At 40.2% G+C, this 8,131-nt stretch overlaps 1 protein-coding gene and 1 long non-coding RNA gene across 40 annotated transcripts in view; both read right to left on the bottom strand.

The window, feature by feature from the left end:
• The window catches only part of NFIX (nuclear factor I X), a 267,955-nt gene that overhangs the window by 73,417 nt on the left and 186,407 nt on the right, over window positions 1-8,131 (bottom strand). The window lies entirely within an intron of this gene.
• Window positions 1-8,131, bottom strand: part of LOC148115272 (uncharacterized) — a 44,663-nt gene that overhangs the window by 17,793 nt on the left and 18,739 nt on the right. The window lies entirely within an intron of this gene.

Consider the following 8,131-nt stretch of genomic DNA (forward strand, 5'->3'; position numbering starts at 1 on the left):
TAATCTACATCAGTGGTGAAATGTACAATTTGTTACTACCAGTTCTGTGGGTGTGGTTTGGGGGGGTGTAATGTGACTGGGTGGGCGTGGCCAACTGTTTTTTTTTAACTTTTTAAAAGCATTTTTACAACCTATTCGGGCAGATAGGTTGTTTAAAAATGCTTTTAAAAGGTAAAAAAAGGCTCTGATGATCACAGTTGTGGCGCGCAATCATCAGAGTTTTTTTTTTTTAACTTTTAAAAGCAGGAAGTAATGCCACCTGGGCGGGTGGGTGGAGCCTCGTGCCAACATCGCTATTGGTTTTCCGAACCACCTGCCACAATCGCTACTGGATCGCCTGATCTAGTCCGAATTGGGAGCATTTCACCCCTGATTTACATTTTATAGAATTAGGAAAACTGTTCTATAGAAAATCTCAATATTCTTACTCCACCCCTACTTCTTTTTCTACCAAACTATCTTGTTCTCACAAGGTGAAAGAGATCTTTTACTAAAATAAAGCACTGTTTTTAATTTGGTGTTAAAATCACTTTGCCTATCTTTCTAAAGGCACATAAAGAAGAAGAAAAGACAAAAATGCCCGAGTTGGCACAGTGCCGACTCTTCCACAGCCAAAGGAAGCTGCTGGCACTTTGCATCTACCCCAACCATTCTGGTTGGGATTGTGATGACTTGGAGGCCTCTGACTGGCAAGGAGACAGAAAAAAAGGAGGAGGGGTATGTATACCCCCTAGACAATACTGGCAAAATTCCCTGCCCAGTAACTTCTCCAAAGCTAGAGAAAGACTTCCTGATCCCCAACTCAGTCGGGGATTCTGGAGCAAGTGCTGGTCTGGGCCAAAAAATGGCAAATTCTGGCAAGAATGCAATGGCAATTGCACGGGATGGCAAAGAGAAAGTGGTAAAATGGGGGGGAAGGGGAGAGAAAAAAAGAGAGATAGAAATTCTAGGAGAGAAAGCTAAAGCAGGTAAAGGCAAGTAAAAAAAAAAAAGAAAGGCAAGATGCATTTCTGCATTAAGAAAACTAAACTAGTTGTTCAGAATTGTTTTTCAAAAGAATTTCAGTTTCATACGGCAGCAGGTGATAGAGATAAAATGAGAGAGAAGTAATGGAAAAATACTAAATAGAAAGCAATGAATTTTCACACTGTTAAGCCTCTCAGAATGATGCAGTTATTCAGTAGGCATATAAGAGAAAAAAACACATTGTATTTTAATGCAAGTACATTCAACCAGAACTTATTAAGCCTATATACATGTAGAAAACAATGATATTTGGAAAATAGCACTTAATTTTTATTGTTGTGTTCATGATTCAGAAAACATGAATAAAACCATTTATTGTGGGATGCATAAATTGGATCAAATAAATTTAAGGATGGAAAAATAAGAAACCATAAACAATTGGATTTAACAGACTGACCCATCCCTTCAACTCTGGGTTAAGTATACTGTAAAATAAAAGCTGCAAATACGTAAACCACACAGACTTAGGAGTGTGGAAATGCTTGTGAACATATGTGTGGGTGTAAGACAGAAAAAAATAGCAAAATTGCATTTGGGTGAAATTATGAAGTGCTGTAATCTTGGGACCACTGTTGTAAATAGCTACAGTACTGTAACACACTAGAAAAAAGTTATAATATGGTCTACTGCCACTAGATGGCATCACTCCCTGTCAGGAAAGTCTTTTAATGGAACCATGAACCCAGAGAAGAGTCAAACCAATCTGAATTTTAAGAATGGCCTTGAATGGTGCCCTGAATATAATCAAACTGGGTCAAATCCAGAGTCAGTGTATGTGGCCACTGTAGACAAGAAAGAAGAGGGATTCTATGACATCTAACAAGGGATTGGATCGCTTTTATTAGTTCAAAAGTAATTTCCAACATTGTTGTACTAATCTCTTAAGTGGCCAGTTGGTAGATTTATCCAAACAAAATATTATACTGGCAATTATTTAATCTAAATATAGCATTCATTTTTGCTCTGTATTTCTTAATTAAAAATTAAGAATCTGTATTAAAACTGCTCCAGAGCCTAAGATTCAGAAATAATAGATCAAATGAGGCACAAATCGACAATAATACTAAAATGATTCCCAGAACTTGAGACAAGCAGCAGGAGGAAAAAACAGAGAAAGTAGCATCTCCTGAATTACATGTCTAGTTCTAGAAATGTTACTACATTTGGGGAAATAATTACGAATCAAAACAGTAGATTGAGTTCTAGTCCTGCCTTGGGATGAAAGCCAGCGGGGTGACTTTGGGCCAGTCACTCTCTGTCAACCCAACTCATCTCACAGGACTGTTGTTTTGGGGAAAATAGGAAGAAGAAGGAGTATTAGGTATGCTTGCCACCTAGAGTTATTAATAAAATTAATAAAAGCAGTATAATATAAAAATAATAAAATAGTAATAATAAAAAATGTGGATACTAACTATTAGCAATAAGATCTAGAAGATATAAGAGAAACAGGAATCACAGAGATCTGAAATTGTCATGAAAAAGATGGAGAAAGAAAAAAAAGTAAACGGTGGTATAGATGGTGGAAAAGATACTTTCATGCTGAAACCTAGCCTTCTTTGCTGCCTAATTGTAGCTGGACAGTTAATCACAAAAAAAGAAAAAGGTGTTTGTCTCTTTAAGAGAAGACTTGGCACTGCCCCGGTGCCCGTTGGCAGCCAGGTTTTATGAGCAGCCTGCGCTTGCTGCAGCCATTTGATGAAGGCGAAGGAGACAGAAATAGGAGTGAGATAGGAACATACTGCCAACCATGCACTCCCCTAAAATGGCGGCATAGCAACAGGATGGAAAGACTCCTAGCATCCTAAGAACTCCCCTCCTCAAAAAATAGTAATAAAAATCAGAGCAATCTGCTCAATGAGTATACAGACCAAAAGGCACACCATTAGATATAAAAGCCAAAATCCATTCAACTGAACAGATAAAAAGAAAGACAAATAGTTCAATCTTATTGGCAAACTGTCAAACCTATCTTCAAAAGATATTAGGGTAGGGAGGCTATGTAATGTCTCTCAGCCACTGTTTCTGTTTTGGAAGGAGGATGTCTCAAAGTATATTTCTGCATTTTTCAAGGAGACATAGCCAATTACTTCTTTGTACAAATATCAGTCTGGCAACTACCAACTTGGAAGACACTGTTGAAAAGGTTTCACACATGATTCTAAAATTGGAATTTCCTGTGTTTATAGACTAATCAAAGAACTACACTAAACTACACTAAACTGAATACGAATTCCAAAGACTCCCTACTTTCTGACCAGCAATGATTTTTAAACTTTCTACTTGCAGGAACTCTCTTTTTTTTACAATGTCAAGGGTACACCGGGTTCCCTTGCAGAAGATGTGAGGGCATATTCTAGAATGCACATTTGGTCAAGTATTGCCACTCTTTGTATCCTCATCTTAGATCTGCATGAAGCAAGATCACATTCAAGAATTCATAACTATAAAATAACAGCAGGCATTTCTGTAAGCACCTTAGAGCCTTATCTGAATTGTGGAAACAGGTCATTTCAAAAGCCCTTCAGGCTTGAATCTTGGTTGCTTATCCACACAATAACTTTTCCTTTACTGCTATTCATGAACAATGATCTATATGGGTGGAGCAGGGGTGAAATCTAAAATTTGTTACTACCGGTTCTGTGGGCGTGGCTTGGTGGGGAGGGGGGGTAATGTGACTGGGTAGGCGTGGCCAACTTTTTTTTTTTTACTTTTAAAAGCATTTTTTCTACAACCTTAAGAGGCTGCAGAAAAAAATGCTTTTAGAAGCCTCTGACGATCAGGCAACTCAGCTGGGATCGCCAGAGGCTTTTAAAGGCATTTTCCCCCCCTACAATCTCTTCAGCTGAAGAGGTTGCAGAAAAAAGTGCTTTTAGAAGCCTCTGACGATCAGGCAACTCAGCTGGGATCGCCAGAGGCTTTTAAAGGCATTTTCCCCCCCCTACAATCTCTTCAGCTGAAGAGGTTGCAGAAAAAAGTGCTTTTAGAAGCCTCTGACGATCAGGCAACTCAGCTGGGATCGCCAGAGGCTTTTAAAGGCATTTTCCCCCCCTACAATCTCTTCAGCTGAAGAGGTTGCAGAAAAAAGTGCTTTTAGAAGCCTCTGACGATCAGGCAACTCAGCTGGGATCGCCAGAGGCTTTTAAACGCATTTCCCCCCCCTACAATCTCTTCAGCTGAAGAGGTTGCAGAAAAAAGTGCTTTTAGAAGCCTCTGACGATCAGGCAACTCAGCTGGGATCGCCAGAGGCTTTTAAAGGCATTTCCCCCCCCCCCTACAATCTCTTCAGCTGAAGAGGTTGCAGAAAAAAGTACTTTTAGAAGCCTCTGATGATCAGGCAACTCAGCTGGGATCGCCAGAGGCTTTTAAAGGCATTTTTCCCCCCCTACAATCTCTTCAGCTGAAGAGGTTGCAGAAAAAAGTGCTTTTAGAAGCCTCTGATGATCAGGCAACTCAGCTGGAATCACCAGAGGCTTTTAAAGGCATTTTTTTTCTACAACCTCTTTGGCCAAAGAGGTTGCAGAAAAAAATGCTTTCAGAAGCCTCTGACGATCCCAGCTGAGCTGCGTGATTACCAGAGGCTTTTTTTTCACTTTTAAAAGCATTTTTTTCGCCGAAGAGGTTGTAGAAAAAATGCTTTTAAAAGTAAAAAAAAAGCCTCTGATGATCGCGCGGCTCAGCTGTGCATGGGTTGGGGAGGGCAGGGATTTTTGCTACTGGTTCTCTGAACCACCCGTCGCCATCACCTCTGGATCGGAAGATCCGGTCCAAACCGGGACCATTTCACCCCTGGGTGAAATCCAGCAGGTTCTAACAGGTTCTGGAGAACCGGTAGTGGAAATTTTGAGTAGTTCGGGGAACCAGCAAATACTACCTCTGGCTGGCCCCAGAATGGGGTAGGAATGGAGATTTTGCAGTATCCTTCCCCTGCCATGCCCACCAAGCCATGCCCCCAGAACTGGTAGGGAAAAATTTTGGATTTTACCCCTGGGATGGAGTAGGATAGATCTTCAGATGGTCACATCTGACACAAAATTTAGAAATTGAGTCTTGAAAGTTAAAAGTCAACAGATTTGTCACCAAAACACCCAACTATTTTTCAGAATAACTGAGACAGTGCATACCTGTCAACTGAAAGTTCTTCAGCAAAATAGATTCAGGAAATATTTGTTATGCAATATATAAATTCCTACTAGAATATAAGAATTTTCACATCTTTCTTGCAATATTTGGAAGAAATGTTTGACAATAACTTTAGCATGAACCTCATAAACACAGTGTAAATCTATTGCAGCAGCATCAGAAAACCACAATAGTTTGATCATTTTTATTTTGTAAAATAACGCCTCTCCTACAAATTACTCTTTTGAGCTCCCAAACTTTCACTCTTGAAATACATATTCCTCTATCCCTGTCAGCATGAGTGTTCCTTGAATAGTTCAAGTTTAATCCACTGGCAGATTTGTTTATTATTACTACAAAATTCCTTTTCCGTAATCTCATGCTCTCTAAAGGCTTTGGATTGTATGTCCTATCATCCTTAGGGTTTTTCCCTGTGATTTGAAGTAGAGAGTTACAATGCAGTAATTGACATGGGGGAAAGTAACGTGGTCCTAGGTTATAAATACAGAAGCAGCAGACTGAATACAGCATTTGATCATGGTAGGAAAGCAAACTAAGAAATACAAGAATATCAGAAAAGGAAGTGTAATAATTTTGCTTATCATAATAGCTAGCTGCATATATAAACCTAGGATAAAACAATACTATGACAAACTACAATTATAATAATACAATATAAAGGACCTTCTAGAGTAAAAAATCTGAAATATATTATAATCTTTGTATCTTATACATTCAGGTTATGAGTGATCAAAGAGTGGGTCAGAAAGCCAGTCCATCACTTGCCATGCTGTTCTGTCTCCAGTAGGGGGCATTGTATAAGAAAAGTTCCAGGATCATTTATTAAATCTATGTACAATATTTCAAACAATCATAGACCTTTAAGAAATATTTCTTTCTCTAGTTATATATTGTGAATTAGCCTAATAAATAAGCAAGACTGGACTAAATTTCCATAAATTCATTGAAAATCCCCAATTTATTCTCTCAATAACCACAACATATTAAAGTTTGTTGAGTCAGTGAGCTTAAGGATGCACTATGAGAAATTTTTCATCTCTTTAGGATACTATTTGCTATCTGCTCTTCTGGTCACCAAATATCCCCTTCTGACTTCCCAGAGTAATTGGTTTTCATTCATGTTTTTAATCTCCAGGACATTCCTTCCCCACGGCACCCACCACCCATTTAACTTTATTCAATTGTCATCTTAGTTAATGTTTTCCCTATCTAAAATCACATGGAGCATTTTTCCCCAATTTGGTTCTCTCTCTTTGGGGGTGAAATCTGATTTTTAGACTGGAGAATGTCTGGAGGATATAAATCAATCTGTAAGTCCTCTTCAAAGCTTTACCCAGGCTGCCATATCACCATGGAATCACTGACAGAGTATCTGCCAGCAACTATTCGACACTGGACTCTGTTTATAACAAGGCCTCACCGATGATGCAGTGAATGTTATTCTGCTTGGACAAAGCAGGAGATCCTTTCCTACCCCAACTGGGCCTCTTAAAGCATCAAGGCTGCCAACTATCCTGGGCTTGGACAGCACCTCCTTCTTTGTCTCTCAGCTTTAATAAAAGTTATTTTAAAATGTGGTTTCTCTCAGAGAATGAATCAATCAATAAACAGAAATGTGAGCTCTTGGTTTTGGGTGGAGGGGGTAGGTAAGGGAGGAAAGGGAAAAATCAAGGAAGGGTGTGAAGGGAAGATTTTGAAAATGCAGGAAATCCATTTCTCTAATGTCTACTGCATACTTGTCTACTGCATACTCTCCCACATACAAGAAGGGGGGGGGGAAGATAGGGAATGGAACTACAAACTACAGAAAAGGAATTAACACAAAGAAAAGAGAGAAGTGGTCCTTTAATACAGAGAGAGAGAGAGAGAGAGCGCTAGCACTGAGCTTTCCTAAAATACTCACAAGCGCTGAGCTCTGCTTGGGCCTGTTCCAGTCCCCTGCATCTGTTTGGCAGGAGCCCAGCGGGGTTAAGGTTACCCTGAGCACAGGAGGGGCCTATTCCTGCAGAGAGCTCTGCAAACTGGCTCTTGGTGGGGAGGGAAGCAAGAGAGGGAGTCTTACCCACACATTGAATGCTGCTGGGGTATACAATTTACTTTGTGCTGAGATGAGGGGAGAGGCAAGACTCAGCAATAGGAGGTAGCTTTGCCCCCCCCCCCTCTCTCTCTCACACACACACACACACATTCTTCCTGTTTTCTCTCAGTTTCTTCCTCTTCCACTACCTGGACAAATTTACAATCAGATCAAGCTGTGGGTACATACGCTAATGTGAGAAGGAACATTTCTTAATGTTACTAAGCACTCACATTTTGAAATCAGGTCAGTATTGCAGACCTTTGCTCATGCACAACTATGTGACACACGAAGTCTACTTTTCAAGACATATGTATCATACTTACATTCATGCTATGCCCTAGTCCCCGCAAGGACTCTGACCATTTCCTGACTGGTCCCCCAGGACATTTGCCAAATATGCAAATAGAGGTTAAAATGTCAAGGCAGTCCTCAGAAAAGGCAGAGCTCCTGTACCTTTAAGAGGACAGAATATGGCATTTCAAGAGAATCAGCTTATTTTCTCTCCTTCCTTTATGATAAGCCCCTCACATCCTCTCATCTGCTCTTCTTCAGAATGCTAAATGTTTCAGGAATCCTATCATCCTTTACATGCTGCACTTACTTACTATGGGTACACAGTAGCAAGGAGCCCAAAACAGCTATTTCAGAAAGCTTCATGCACTCACAGCATGCAATAGCCCGTTGTACATCTGTCCCACCAGACGAAGGGGACAACTGAATGGGAAGGGGAAATAAGAGAGCAGGGAGGTTTAGTGCAGAGGCCCAGGAGGCCTGGGCAGACTGAATGGCCCTTTGTCTGCTTTAGTGAGGTTATCTTAGGTAGTCTCAAAATCGTGCTTGACCTCCTGTTCCACACTGAAGTCATTTTTAAGAATTAGCCCA

This window comes from Pantherophis guttatus, chromosome 2 (genome assembly GCF_059756535.1).
Source record: "Pantherophis guttatus breed Tessera chromosome 2, ASM5975653v1, whole genome shotgun sequence".
Lineage (NCBI taxonomy): Eukaryota > Metazoa > Chordata > Lepidosauria > Squamata > Colubridae > Pantherophis > Pantherophis guttatus.